We start from the raw sequence: 16,322 nt of genomic DNA on the forward strand, positions 1-16,322 counted from the left end.
TTGGAGGAGAGGGACTAGCACTCCCTCCCTCCCTCCTCTGTAGGCACCTCCTCAAAATGGCGGCACCCTGCCCAGTGAAACCTGGAACATGCTGGGTGAGGCTTAACTCGGTGCAGGTGTGGAGGGCTAGTGCGGGCTTAGGTTTGGTCTCCCCCATTCCTCTCTTGCTGGCAAACCCTAACACCAGCTTGGAGCTGGCGAACAGTTTGCAACAGGAGCAGCAACTTTGTTTGGCACATTGTCCTCTGATCATAAGGGAGGAATGCGGGAGACCCTCATTTGCATGCATTTGCATGCAATTAGTGATCAGAGCCAGTGAGTGCATTGTTTCATACGCTCGCCAGCTCTGATCCTGGGGCGCAGGAAGACGCGGGTGCTAGTCCGATGCTAATGGCCTCTAGCGCCCGTGTTTGCTTCTGATCATCAGCCCCCTAGACTCTATAATGTTATTTCTTGATTCTACCCGATGTTTTTCCCCTTTCTCCACATACATTCTTCATTACAGCTACAGTATATACTACTTGGTACTGTAGCCACGGGACATCACTCCACAGTGGTTTACTCCAACAGAAAAGAGGTTCAGGAGCTGCAGGCTACCTTATCTAGGAAGAACTTCAGCTATCTCTCCATCAGGAACAGAAACAGATAAACAATTCAACCTTCCTGAGCCCATTACAACTTTTATAAATGTCCACTATATCTCCAGCAAAACAACGAGAAGTTAGTTTGCTAAGAAGCTAGCTTCCACATTGAGGACAATTTGGAAAAGAGTAGCAAACACAACCCAAATTTATGTGGACAATTTCCTTCCTCATCAGTGCAAGAAAAAAAAAAAGTGCCTTCCTAAAAAGTTTCAACTACAGATACATTTCTCTGTTTCAATAAGTGTATGGAGCTCCCCGTTACTACATGATACTCCTGTGACCTACCACAACAGAAAAAAAAACCAAAAAAGGAATACGCCTTCCATTCACCCAGTTTATGTTAGAGGCTGTCAGCTGACAATAATCCCCCAGCGCCTCAAAGTCTCCAATGGTACAAATACAAATCAATCCCCTTCTCATGCTGGTTTTAACCCCCTCTCATCCCTCCATTAAATGCCAGAAGAGGACAAGGTAAAGAAACCACCACACACTGCAACACTGCCACTCACTTTTGCAAACCTCCCACATAGGTGTCCTTTAAAAAGAAAAACAGATTTTTGTTCCTCCTTCCTGGAATTCCATTTCGTTATTTCTCATTGCTCTCCTGGACCATTCTCATGCAGGCTTTGTCTCCATGTCTTCCTCGATTTCCCTTGGGTCATACAGGCTAGATAAGGAAATGTTCTCCAACCCTCCCTCTTTCCTGCTGCCCTTTAACACATGCTGCCTGTGCTCCCAAAGAAGCTCTACAGCTCCTGCCTGTAGTCCTCTCCTCCAACCAACTGCTAAGTCATTGCCCTTTCCCCTAAACCTGAGGGACCCATGGCCTGTTCCTATTCCTGCTCTTGAGGAAATACCTGCCTGAGGGGACCATCTCTAATTTATTCTTCCCTCATCTCTCTAGCCCATAATCTTTGCCACAGTACAAGTAATTAATCTATGATATACAGTGGTGGAAATAAGTATTTGATCCCTTGCTGATTTTGTAAGTTTGCCCACTGACAAAGACATGAGCAGCCCATAATTGAAGGGTAGGTTATTGGTAACAGTGAGAGATAGCACATCACAAATTAAATCCGGAAAATCACATTGTGGAAAGTATATGAATTTATTTGCATTCTGCAGAGGGAAATAAGTATTTGATCCCCCACCAACCAGTAAGAGATCTGGCCCCTACAGACCAGGTAGATGCTCCAAATCAACTCGTTACCTGCATGACAGACAGCTGTCGGCAATGGTCACCTGTATGAAAGACACCTGTCCACAGACTCAGTGAATCAGTCAGACTCTAACCTCTACAAAATGGCCAAGAGCAAGGAGCTGTCTAAGGATGTCAGGGACAAGATCATACACCTGCACAAGGCTGGAATGGGCTACAAAACCATCAGTAAGACGCTGGGTGAGAAGGAGACAACTGTTGGTGCCATAGTAAGAAAATGGAAGAAGTACAAAATGACTGTCAATCGACAAAGATCTGGGGCTCCACGCAAAATCTCACCTCGTGGGGTATCCTTGATCATGAGGAAGGTTAGAAATCAGCCTACAACTACAAGGGGGGAACTTGTCAATGATCTCAAGGCAGCTGGGACCACTGTCACCACGAAAACCATTGGTAACACATTACGACATAACGGATTGCAATCCTGCAGTGCCCGCAAGGTCCCCCTGCTCCGGAAGGCACATGTGACGGCCCGTCTGAAGTTTGCCAGTGAACACCTGGATGATGCCGAGAGTGATTGGGAGAAGGTGCTGTGGTCAGATGAGACAAAAATTGAGCTCTTTGGCATGAACTCAACTGGCCGTGTTTGGAGGAAGAGAAATGCTGCCTATGACCCAAAGAACACCGTCCCCACTGTCAAGCATGGAGGTGGAAATGTTATGTTTTGGGGGTGTTTCTCTGCTAAGGGCACAGGACTACTTCACCGCATCAATGGGAGAATGGATGGGGCCATGTACCGTACAATTCTGAGTGACAACCTCCTTCCCTCCGCCAGGGCCTTAAAAATGGGTCGTGGCTGGGTCTTCCAGCACGACAATGACCCAAAACATACAGCCAAGGCAACAAAGGAGTGGCTCAGGAAGAAGCACATTAGGGTCATGGAGTGGCCTAGCCAGTCACCAGACCTTAATCCCATTGAAAACTTATGGAGGGAGCTGAAGCTGCGAGTTGCCAAGCGACAGCCCAGAACTCTTAATGATTTAGAGATGATCTGCAAAGAGGAGTGGACCAAAATTCCTCCTGACATGTGTGCAAACCTCATCATCAACTACAGAAGACGTCTGACCGCTGTGCTTGCCAACAAGGGTTTTGCCACCAAGTATTAGGTCTTGTTTGCCAGAGGGATTAAATACTTATTTCCCTCTGCAGAATGCAAATAAATTCATATACTTTCACAATGTGATTTTCCGGATTTAATTTGTGATGTGCTATCTCTCACTGTTACCAATAACCTACCCTTCAATTATGGGCTGCTCATGTCTTTGTCAATGGGCAAACTTACAAAATCAGCAAGGGATCAAATACTTATTTCCACCACTGTATGTTCTTACATTTACATCTAACATTCTCTTTTCATATTCTGTTGGCTTATTTTGTACGCTGTACATTATCTTGATTGAAGTTCTTCCATAAAGGTAAACTGTAGTAATAATGTAATACTACAGGATAAAACCAGCTAGCTCTTTAATCCAGTGCTTCTCAACCCAATCCTTGAGACACACTCAGTTCCATCAGGTTTTCAGGATATCCACAATCAAAATGGACGAGATATATTTACACACTAAGAGACTCATTTTCAAAGTACTTAGCTTTACAAAGTTCCATAGGTTACTATGGGACTCATTTTTGAAAGAGAAAAACGTCTAAAAAGTGGCATAAAGCAGCATTTGGATGTTTTCCTCACAAAAACATCCAAATTGGTATTTTTGAAACCTATTTTTAAGAAGTTTTTCTACGCTGTTCCTTTGTAGTGCCTCCACATCTCAAGGGGGCGTGTCGGAGGCATGTTAAGGGTGGGTTTGGGCATTCCTAATACTTGAATGTTTTTAGCCACAATGGAACAAAACCAAACCGTCCAGGCCTAAAACTAAGACGTTTTGAGCTAGACCTGTTTTTATAATGAATAAGGCACAAAAAGGTGCCCTATAGAAATGATAAGGAGTAGTAGTACCAAATGACCACCCTAGTGGTCACTGACCCTCTTCCACCCCTCAAAAATGTAATTAAAAATATTACTTGCCAGCCTCTATGCCAACCTCAGATGTTATACTTCCGTCCATTAGAGCAGCATGCAGGTCCCTGGAGTAACTAGTGATGGGTGCAGTGCACTGCAGACAGGTGGACCTAGGCCTGTACCTCCCCTACCTGTTACACTTGTGGTGGAAACTGAGCCATCCAGAACTGACCAGAAACCCACTGTATCCACATATAGGTGCCCCCTTCACCCATAAGGGCTTTTGTAAAGGTGTACAGTAGGGGGTACTAGGTTTTGGGTGGGGCTCAGCAGACAAGATAAGGGAGCAAAGGTGAAACGTGTACCTGGGAGCATGCATTTGAAGTCCAGTACAGTGCCCCATTGCTCTCCTGTGATGTCTGGGGGACCAGTCTACTAAAAATGCTGGCCCCTCCTACATCCCAATGGCTTGATTTTCCACTTTTTTCACAAAAATGGAAAAATAAAACGTACAAAACACAAAACCTTGTTCAAAATGGTATTTTTAGGAAAAAAAGACATTTCCCTTTTTTCGAAAATGACCTTCTTTCCTGTTCGGATTTTGGACATTGTGTGCAAAACGTCCAAAGTCGAACTTAGATGTCATATCAAAAATGCCCCTCCACATAGCTTTGTAAGTCTAAGTGCTTTGAAAATACTCCTCCAGTGCATGCTACTGTAGTTAAAGTTACAACTGCTTCAAAATACTGCAGCCAGATTGATTTTGGGGGTGAATAAGTTTGAGAAATCTTCTCCTTTACTAAGGAATCTTCATTGGTTGGCAGTAAATTCCAGAATAGATTTCAAGATGGCTCGCATGGTTTAAAAATCATTAATAGGTCAAAATTTGGACGGACTGGCAAACTATTGAGTGCTTTGTAATAATTGTAATGATTCCCCATTCTACACAAAAATCTAACTTTGGTTTTTACAAGTTTTAGAAAGGTTAGATTGAAAAATATCTGGACTATTCTTTTAGATACTTAAGTACAAAAATTTGGAATAGTTTGCCCATTCAAATTAAAAGATCTAGTTCTTACCTGCGGTTTCATAAAAATCTAAAAAAATATATTTTCTGTAAATGATATGGAGTATTTAACGTATACGTTTTGGTTTGAATTGTAATTCACTCCATTTTGGAGTGGTCTTTTTTTTATATATTTTAATCTGCTTTGAGTTCTAACAGAAAAATGCAGAATATAAGATATTTTACTGTATAGTATAGTTGCTCTAATCTATGAAGTTGCTTTTTTCTGTGGCTCAAAATTTCTCAACATGTTATTTAAGAAGTTATATTCCTCCAAGGTTTGAATTTCTCAACATGTTATTTAAGAAGTTATATTCCTCCAAGGTTCCTTTCTCTCCACTACTACTTAATATTTTTGAATCCCTTGGGCCAGTTATATGACCCTTTGGGTTTATAGATAAATAGTGTCTGGAAAAAAGTGGGCCCCCTAAACATTTTGCAACAACCACAAACCTGCACCAAATTAATTTAAATTTTGTATGTACAAAGTAGCATCTATTTCAAATGATGTTGTGTGGTTTCGTAGAATTCCACATTAACGTTACTGAGATGTCAAAGTTTAAACAGAAACTCTAACTTTTGGGTAGTGCTAACACAGTTAATGCCAACCTGAACAGGCCAAACGTCAGAAATTCAGCCATTCATCTTTTAGTGCCATATCCTTTTTCAACTCATGAGTATTTTAATTAAAACTCAATCTTCTTTTGACAACAATCCTTGTTATCTTGGGCAAGTCACTTAACCCTCCATTGCCTCAGGTACAAACTTAGATTCTGAGCCCTCCTGGGACAGAGAAATATCCAGAGTACCTGACTGTAACTCACCTTGAGCTACTACTGAAAAAGGAGTGAGCAAAGTCTAAATAAATAATGCATAAACACTTTGTTTATCAATGTGCAATGACATCAAGGATGACGTCAGCAAGTAAGTAACTGAGATTTGTGACAACAGTTTGTAAAAATTAAAAATCTCTTAAATGGGACGAGAGATTTCTATGTAATTTGGCATCAAGGAAAAAAATTAGATGTCACTCAGTGACTTAATTAATTCGGTGCAGGTTCAAGGTTGTTACTGCAAAATGTTTAGGGGGCTCACTTTTTTTCCCAGACAGCAGATGTTGGCTCAAGAGAAAGGCTTGCATTATGGTTAAAAAAAAGAGCAGGCTGCTGCTTCTTCTAATCTCAAAAACTGAGGTTTTAGGCGTAGGGAAAGTTCAACTGGTGCAAGATCGCAAGGATGGCCTTCCATTAAAGGGGTGACAATTCCCTTTAAAAGTGAAATAAATAATCTCTAGGTAACTGGATTCTTTAGACCTTCTGGACTTGCAGATTACAATGGTGTTGAAAGATGCCCATAAAAACTGCATTTAACAAAACAGCTGAAGCCTTTAGTGAATCATTCAACTTTACATACAGCCATGCAAAAACTGCTATTTACTAGTTCTATGGTCTAATGCAATGCCTTATATATTGGGATGTGTATCAGAGTTGTAGAAAAAAATATATATCAAATAGTCCCAGATTAGCAACATGAGAACAGTACTTACAGTTTAGGAGAGGAAGTGCAACATTTTTGTTGGCCAAGTTCCACGAGAATTAAACTTTTAGGCAGTTTATTTGTTAGATCAATTGTGATGACAGCGACCTCTGCTTACTAAAACTTTGGACACTAGGGTTTAGAACAGGGAACACACCTAGCTGGTCAGGTTTTCTGGATATCTACAACAAATATGCATGAGATGGCTTGAAAACTTGATTGGCCGAGTGTATTCTGAAGACTGGGTAGAGAACCCCTGACAGCTGATAATCCAGTCTACTCAACAAAACCAACTAATAAGCTCTACCTCCCTTTCCTCTCACTCAGAGATCTTCCATGCTGTTTCCCATGCTTCCACAAATTCAGACGCCCACCTTCAATGAAAGCTGTGTGGAAAAAAAAAGTTGGAGAGGGTGGACATTTTCAGTAATTGAACGTGAGCTTCGGAACAAACTTTCCTATGAACTAAGACAGGATAAGGTTTTACTTATTTTATGAAGTAATTAAAGACCATTCTGTTTCCTCGCTAGAAAAGGACATTTTTGTAACAGGATGGTCTTTTCTCAGTGGTGGAACAGCTTATGTTGTATAAACAGCTTTTCTGTTTGCTTATTTATAAACTGCTTCAGAACTGCGTAGCTTGGAAATGCAGTATAGAAGTTTTTTAAAAATAAAAAAAAAAAGGTTTTCTAGTTCTGTTAAAGTGCATTCAACAACTGAATACAAAGATCTCCAAGCACTGAACTACCCCTCATTATCATTTAAAAATCAGAGCACGAGGGCTCAGTCCCTCAACATTCCTCCAACCCAATGCAGCTGAATAGAAGATTAAAGTGTCTCATTTTCCTTCAAGAGCTGCAGAGCCACACATTCACATTAAGACAAATGAGTGCTCTCCTCCGACACTCCCAACATGAAGTTGCACCATGCTTTCTGCCAAACAGAAAGAAAGGGAGCTTGCCTTGGATGAGCAAGCAAGAGAATGTAAAAATGGAGCAGGCATATTGCACGGGAAGGGAATGAGGTACACCAGTTCCTGCTTTTAGCAGGGAAGGAAAACCTTTCCAAAGAACAGCAAACAATCCAGAGAAAAGAATCATGCAGATCTATTTAACGCTTTAGACCAGGCCTTGACAAATTTTCATAGGACCTAGGAGCCAGATTTGGCCCAACTGTAATTTGTGTACTTATGCATACTTATTGATCACCCAAGGTGATAATACAACAAACTACTTATTACAGCATCAGTTTAAACATAGAAGAATGAAAAAAGGTATGAAGCAATAGTAGACACAGTGATGTAAAAAAAGGTTTTCTCCCCATCCTGATTTCCCCTATTATTGGCATATTTGTCACAGAGTGGCAAATTTAAACAACATTTAATATTAGACAAAGGGGAAATGGGTAAGCACAACACTGAAACAGAAGGAAACTGTTGTGAGAATGCACTACTGTTAAATAAAAAAAAAGAAAAAAAACATAAGGCAGGCCTATAACCATAAAATTTGTATTAATGCAGACCAAACGCATTACCTCTACCAGAACCAAGATAAGCCACGTATCCCAAAGAGTGAGATTTGCTACCACAATGAGCATGATAAAACCCTTGCTGACTGGCTTTCATTCTCATTGAAAGGGCAGAGGGCATTTGAGGGATAAATGTGGCATGATAGAGGAGGGTCTGAGGCCTGAGCAAGGGGCTGCTGACTACATTTATTGGTAAGTAATACCTACACATTACTGCTCTATTATGCTACATTTATCCCTGGGCCTCCAACAAATATAAAACAAATCAGCAGCCAAATCAAAAAAATAAAAGCCTCCAGTCAGACCCTGCATGCAAAGCAATATTAGAGACATAGGGACTGGAATGAAAGACATCAGAAATATGCATTTCCCAACACTAAAATATATCAAATTCAGAATAAAAATGTTTTTCTACCTTTGTTATCCGAGTGTATTTTCCCCATTCACTTTGGTCCCAGGGTCTCTTTTCTACTTTTCTCAGTTTTTCATCAGTCTTTCTAGGATCTCCTGTCCATTTCTTCTCTTTCTATGAGCAGCAACCATCGTCTCTCTGTGAACCTCTCTCTCCTGTTCAGTATTTTATTTTTTTAATTTTTGTTACATTTGTACCCCGCGCTTTCCCACTCATGGCAGGCTCAATGCGGCGGGCAATGGAGGGTTAAGTGACTTGCCCAGAGTCACAAGGAGCTGCCTGTGCTGGGAATCGAACTCAGTTCCTCAGTTCCCCAGGACCAAAGTCCACCACCCTAACCACTAGGCCACTCCTCCACTCTGTGCCGCTGTATCAAGCATTGCCCCTGCATGTCTTTATCTCTATGCTCCTTTCCCATGCAGTAACTCTTCTCCATGTCCCTGTCCCACCTCAAAGTCAGCATCTCACCCCCCCCCCCCCCCAATAATCTGATTCCTCTACCCTCCAACACACTTCTGCCATCTATTCTAGCTGAACTTCTCCTCTTCCCCCCCCCCCCCCCCCCCCACCTTTCTCTGTCCTTCCCACCCACAAACTCTGTGGACCCACAGAGAATGAGTGGGAAGGAAAGAGGGAGGTAGAGACAGAAAAATGCTGGACCCACAGGAGTAGCCACTTTGAATCCCTCATTTCCACCCCAAACACACATAGTAGTCTCTCTCATGCCCCCCCTCACATCCCACACAGTAGTCTCTCATGACCCCCCCACCCCACATGGTGGTCTCTCATGGCCCCCTATCTTCACCCTACATCACATCCCACTCAGTAGTCTCCCATGATCCACCCCCCACTCCCCCCCCCCCCCCCACACACACACACACAAACCAGAGGCTCTCTAAAAGTAAATTTAAGCAGCCTTACCAAAGGTTGGAGACACTTCCTTTGCAGGCTGTTCTGCTCCCACTGATCCCAACACTCCTCTCTTCTCTTCCTGCTCTTGTCAATTCCCCCCCCCCCCCCCCCCCCCCCAATGCTGCTCTTGCCAGTTCATGAGCTATTCCTGCTGGTTCCTGATGCCGCTGCTTTCTGCTAACTCTGCTCTGCTGCTCCCCCGATGTTGCTCCTGCTGGTCTCCAACGCTGTCACCGCACAACCGCTACATGGGAGATGGAAAAATGTCCTCCACTTCTGCACAGCCGCCGCTGCTCAGTCCTTCGTCCTCTTCCACTCCCACGCCACATGGCCTGAGCTTCCAAAGGGCTCCATTGGCTGCTGTCTTCCCAGTCAATGAGATGCTGTTTTCATTCTCGGGCAAAGGAAAGCAGCATCTCATTGATCAGAAAGAAGAGTTTTGTCTGCCTTTGTCTGCACTGTTCATCGGGTATGTTTTTGTGCCAGCTGCAAACCTTAGGCGCCAGGTCCGATTTTTTAGTCACCATGGCGACCTGGCGCCCGGAGTTTGTCAAGCCCTGCTGTAAACTATAGCTTGGAGTCACTGATTTTCACTCTGTCTTTCCCTATATTGGTGCCTTTGCAGTACTAGCCAGCATCTCTCAACTACCAAACCTTGGAGTCCTTTTACTAAGCTGTGGCAAAATGTAGCCTTAGCACACCCTTACGCAGGTTTTTCCCCCACACGTTAAGGCCATTTTTTTTACTGAGGCTGTAAAAATGACCTTCTGAATTTTTTTTGTACAACAGCCAAGAGATAAAGTTGCTAGTAGTGTGCAGATATTAAAAATGTCACCAAGTGAGCACTTACCATCACCCATTTTGTAGGCAGTAAGGGCTACAATATTCCTGGGCTAACCAGTTAGCACATCTACATTACTGGGCGTGATTTTGTAGCACTTGCAAATTTGGCACTTACCCTAAGACTTCTGAGCGTATCCTGCGGTATGGCATTTTAAGCTGTTAGATGCTTGTTAACATCTAATGCGGTTTAGTGAAAGGGCCCCCTTGTTGTTTACTTTCATTTTTTATAAAAGAAATCAGTTCCTTCTTAGCTGACCCATACAGAGCTGTACAAGGTGGGCTCATAGACACACATCCCCAATGGGGAGCATGTAATGGAAGAAACCCAGTAGAACATACACTAAAGTACAGAACAGAGAAAAGAGAGCAGAGAATATAGCCTTTAGTCACCCATTACACCGACTGTACTTTAAATCGACTGGCAAACAAAAGCATCTCTCAACTGGGTGATAAGTATTGTGACTGGTAGACACTTATGGATGCACTAAGCTCCACAACTTTGAAATAAAACTGAGAGGTCACGTTTTTTCACACCTAAATCAATCACCAAATACAGAAGCTTCTAGTAAGTGGGCAAGACTACATGGTCCTACGTACCTCTACTACTGCTATTTGAATAAAGCTGTACCAGATGCACCAAGTGCGTTTGATGATATGCTTATTACGAACACCATTAAAAATACTTCCTACGCTGTGCTTTGACTTTTAAACAACAGCTAAGATATAAAGTAGAAGTTTAAGATTGTGGCAGAAACTTAAAGAAAAAGCGTGCATATTTATTTTCTGGTGGGAGAATTTATCATGCGGTAACTACAAATTACCAAATAGAGGGGCAATTACCGTGGGATGCACTTTTTTTTTACTGTAGGAGGCGTGTCTAGAGCGGACAGTATGTGTGCATGCTTGCGCTAATCAGGTAGCATTGGTACATTACTGCATGCTACCCAATTAATGCAAGACCTCCTAAATAGGTTGTAAGGGCTCCCGGAAGCATGGCCATTACTGCCAGGAGCCCTTACAACCACCTATTTAGGAGGCAGTAAGGGCTCCTGCACTAATTGGGCAGCATGCAGTAATGTACCTGTGCTACCTGATTAGCACACACATGCACACCTACTCTCCGCTCCTAGACACGCCTCCCACAGTAAAAAAGTGCATCCCACGGTAACTGCCCCTTTATTTGGTAATTTGTAGTTACCGCGTGATAAATTCTCCCACCAGAAAATAAATATGCACGCTTTTTCTTTAAGAAATTAGCACATGGCCATTTTACAAAAAAAAAAAAAAAAAAAAAAAACAGCAGCCATTTTATTGCCACACTTAAAGTGTGAAACCCCCACAGACTAACAGCAGCTCTGGTCACTTTTTACTGCAGCTTAGTAAAAAGGACCTCACAAGGAGTGGAGAAGCAGCCTAGTGGCTAGTGCAGTGGACTTTGATCCTGGGGAAACTGGGTATGATTCCCACTGCAGCTCCTTGTGAGTGTGGGTAAGTCACTTAGAGGCATATTTTCAAAGCACTTAGACTTACAAATTTCCATAGGTTACTATGGAAGTTTGTAAGTCTAAGTGCTTTGAAAATGAGCCCCTTACCCTCCATGCCCCAGGTACAAATAAGTATCTATATATTCTATGTAAACTGCTTTGAATGTAGTTGCAAAAACCACAGAAAAGCAGTATATCAAGTCTCATTTCCCCCCCTTTTAGTTACAACTGTCCGCAGATATTTACAGCTAAAAGGGTTATAAAAACCCTGCCACCAGAAAGTAAATGTGCAGTGAAAGCATATCAGCTTTATTATATGAAATGAAACCTAGCCACCTAAATGACACCAAATCCAGTTCATGCAAAATCAAGCTGATTTGATGCCAAAAGTTTTGAGAAAGCCCATACTACTAACAGAATAATTGATATTTTTGAAAACTGGACACTTACCTCATCAGCCCAAGATCACTTCCTTAATTACATTTTTCAAGCAAGAAAAATCTTAGGCCCATGGTCCAAAGTTTAGCAAGAAGCTTTCCCTATCTAAATATATTGCCATTCCTATACCTAGTCCTGGCTATGACACACACAATATACTTTTAAAAAGCTTTATGTTCTCTCCTTTGCACATCAAAACAATTAAGAGTCAGATTCCAGAATGTTTGGAGATGATGATTGATATACAGAGAAGCAAAAGCAGAGCATGCTTCCGATTCCAGAATCTTTCCTGCCTGTGATTTACAAAGGACAAAGCCCATAACCTAGGTTTCCTTAGTTAGGTTGGATGTGCAATAGTTGAGACTAGAAAAACAAAAAAGGCTTTGACTAGGTCGAAAGTACCAAAAACCTAGCTTAAAAGACAAGTTATATTTGTATCCAGCAGCACAGTGCCTCATTTTTACCAGCACATTTTGCGCCAATATTTGTGTGACATTTAGCAAATGGACACGAAGGGCCCTGTTTACTAAGTTGCACTAGAGGCAAGTTAGCTTTTTTAGCGAGCTGTGTAGGCGCCCACAACATTCCTAAGGGCGCCTACACAGCGCACGCTAATTTTGTGCATGCGCTAAAAACGCTAGCGCACCTTAGTATAAATAGGGCCCTTAGCATACTCCTCAAATTAAGATACATAAATGTGATGTCATGGAATAAGATAACAAACCATCAGAATTCTTTTTTTTTAAGAATTTTAAACAATTTAAAAATATCAATTATTCTGTTAGTAGTATGGGCTTTCTCAAAACTTTTATTTTTTATTGGGTAATATTACCTACTTTGGGGGAGAGCATTCTTATGCGCCATACTGGCTTTAAAGGATTTTAATCCTACTTCAATGGTTACTTGTAAAGAGATTGCTGCTTCTTATGTTTGTAAGTTGTTCTCTCACCTAATTCTTAATAAAGACTTCTTTCAATTAAAAAAAAAATTAAAATCTGAAACATTAGGGAAAAATGGATCCCTAAAATATCTGCTGTCATTATCACTATCTATGAAAGCTTAGTCCATCATCTGGTCAGAACCAAACATCACAAATGGTCAGATTCTTCAGAATAAAAATCCTTTCCTAAAGGCATCATAAAATTTATGGCAGAACAAAGATCAGGGTAAGAAAGTTTTACATACACGTGTTTCTAAAGGGAATAATCTATCAAACCACAGGAGAGGAGTGAACTGCCATCATCTGTGTTAACACAAAGGAATGTGTTTGGGAAAAACAATGGCTGCCAGACTACAGGGGGAATTCCTATGGAAAAAGAAAGCTGTCCTCCCATACTCACGGGTATCATTTTTTTTCCTTTAAAGAATGGCCTGCTCCATTCACATGAATGTAAAATGATGAAAGGCATGTTGTGTATGCAATTATAAGCTTTCTGTTCATCAGCAGAGTCCACACACAGTTCTCAACATGAAAAGCAAAAATAAATGCATGCATAAAAATAAACCAATGCATGACCATTTTCAAATGAAGAAATCAATGTTTCTAAGTTAAAGAGTAGCTACTGTAAATGGCACAACTTTGTAAAATACATGCAAACTGATTTCACGCAATTTCTGTGTAAAAACTGAAGTTCAAAAGGTTTTTCCACCTATTCTATTATCCTCCATTTTATATAACCCTTATGTTTGGCCAACCCTGTAGAAAAACTAAAAAGCACACAGATAAATGGTGTTCTTTTCCCCTTCATTTATCATATTGAATTGTAAACTGCTTTGTTATGTTTGCCATGAAGAGCGGTATATCAAGTTAATAAAGCATAAAACCCCTAGCATAATAAAAAAAAACTAAGCAATCTTCTTTTATATCAAAATCAGCCAAGGCTTCTTATATCCACTTGTACTAAAGTAAAGCAAAATAAGCTTTTAAATCTTATGATACTCATGCTACAGATAATCTTTGCCACAACCATTCTTGAAAACACAAGAAAGTGAAAACTATGCATGCATCTTAACATGATACATCCAGCACTAAAACTGCCATTGTAAGACCAGTAAAGAAGAGCACAATTTTGTGTGTGTGTGTGTGTGTGTGTGTGTTGTAACATTTCCACAAAACTGCTATAGAAGCAAATTAGTTTTTGATAATTACAACTATTGCTGGACACATTACTTTCTATTACTCATAAACATGCACTTTATTCAGTTACAGAAATCAGAAGAACTACCTCAGTTCACACTAAAGCAAAGATCAAACTATTAACCTGGATAAGCATGGTCAAGCCACGCCATCATAAAAAAGTGTCCTAAGATCAAGACCACATGCTCAACCTCAGGTGTCAGAGTATTATAAAGCAGTCCTATAACCAGAACCAGCTTATAACAAGCTTATGTTGCAATCCACCTTTTAAAAATAATGCACACAATTGAAGTATTTACAGAGTGATAGTAGCTGTATTCAAGGAAATAGAACCCTTTATAGACCATGAATCTTCTTCTTACTAGGCCAAACATGTTGTACATTCATCATCTAACATACTGATAACTGACCATATAGCTTTCTCATATAATGATCATTTACTGCTGAATAAATTTATGTTACTGGTAAAAAAACAAAAACAAAAAAAACTGCAATACCTGAACTACAACACCAGCCTACATAGTTTGATACTGGGCTCTTAGATCTGATGGAAGAACTCATATAAGTTTCAAACATGCTGATATAGGTCATCGATAATTTTAGTTTATTAAAGACATTCAACAAATGTAAACTAGGAGCGAATCGCTGCTCAATGAAAACATTTCTGATCGCCTGGGTGATTGTTTTTTCTTCATAGAAAAAAAATAGAGAAAAAAACATTCAAATGTGATTGAGTTAATGAAAGATCTTAAAGGCCTGTGATTTGGCCTGATAATGCTACCTGCTGCATGAACAGCTCCAGATTTTGTGACCTTCCTTATGCTCCTCCCTCCCCCACACAAATTTCACAAGGAAATTTAATTCACCGTTTCAAGACTTTGCATCCTCCTGACACCACACAGCCATAATTCACCGTGCACATGCTTCCTGGTGTAGCACCTTCAGATATTTGTTTGTGCTTCTAGAAAAAAAAATATCACAAAGGATTGTTTTCCCCTATCAAAACAGCTACAGACGAGTCAGCTTTATATATATTCAAGGCACATCAGTAATGTCTGCAGCAGCTAATTTTAATGTAAGTACAGTGAACCAGAAAATAGATTCGACCAGCTGGTTCAACTCATCCCCAGACCTACCACTCAGTGTGCCCATTATAATCAGGACCTTTTACCTGCTCTGACTCATCTCTGCTATCAGCCAGCTTTGTAGCACCGTTGTACAGTATTCCATTTTTTTTAAATACAAAACATAAGTGTGGGAAGTAGCATTATGTCACACCACGGTCGGGGAGACCCACTGACAACTCCATACCGGGGGTGGGGGGAACTTTTCACCCTCACCGTAGCTAATATATTAAGAAAGACAAACTGGCAAATGATTCAGAGGCTGCCAGAGAACACAAGCTGCCCATGTAGGAGCCGTGTATATCAGTAGCCATCTAACTGTGCATGATAAAGCCACATGCCTTAAAGGGGAATGAATGCCAAAACACTGCTCTCATTTATGAAACACAACACTGCTGCATTCACATACTACAACACAAAGGAAAACGTGGGGGGGGGGGGGGGAATCGACCACCTTCCAGGCAAGGAAAAACAAACGGTTGACACGAGAGGGAGGCAGGCATCAGAGGGTGGGGGGCGAACCACCCAGGCCCTGGATCCGACCAACTTTTCTGCCGTTCTCCGTTGCGCTGTCCCCAAAAAGGCTGCTAAGCAGATGTGGCACAGCACGGATACCTGCACTCTGGAGCCAATCTTGCCAGACTGAAACTGCCAGGTCAGCGTGTAAACACAGCAGCACCGCCAACTGAGCTGTTTCCCTAGGAAATTAGTCTCTTTTTTTTTTCTTTTGCCTTTTTTTTCTCTTTTTTTTTTTTTTTACCTCGCTGCTGACAATGAGCCACAGCTCCCCTCCTTCCTTCCTCCCTCTTCGCTTCTGCATGCAGCTCCCACGACTACCGCAGAAGGCGAATGTGGGTCGAGTCTACTACACACAGCCCTCTTCCGCGCAAGCGCGTCAACGCGGAAACGTCATAGTCTGTGTAAACCAACCTCTGCTTCCGATTTAGCGGTGACCACTATTGCGCATGCTCCTGGCTGGCGTAGCCCCGGCCGGAGCTAAAAAGGTCCCCAAGAGGATTAGGTTTG

At 41.5% G+C, this 16,322-nt stretch overlaps 1 protein-coding gene across 2 annotated transcripts in view; it reads right to left on the minus strand.

Moving 5' to 3' along the window:
• The window catches only part of FAM53A (family with sequence similarity 53 member A), a 226,772-nt gene extending 210,605 nt beyond the window's left edge, over window positions 1-16,167 (minus strand). Inside the window, exons 1-2 of one of the 2 annotated variants that reach the window (XM_030191089.1) lie at window positions 16,057-16,167; window positions 15,039-15,133 (exon numbers count right to left, since the gene is read on the minus strand). The gene's annotated coding sequence lies outside the window, so the exon portion shown is untranslated. The remainder of the gene's footprint in view (window positions 1-15,038; window positions 15,134-16,056) is intronic. The other variant, XM_030191087.1, reaches the window with a different exon arrangement.
• Window positions 16,168-16,322: the final 155 nt, after the last annotated feature.

Source organism: Microcaecilia unicolor, chromosome 2 (assembly GCF_901765095.1).
Source record: "Microcaecilia unicolor chromosome 2, aMicUni1.1, whole genome shotgun sequence".
Lineage (NCBI taxonomy): Eukaryota > Metazoa > Chordata > Amphibia > Gymnophiona > Siphonopidae > Microcaecilia > Microcaecilia unicolor.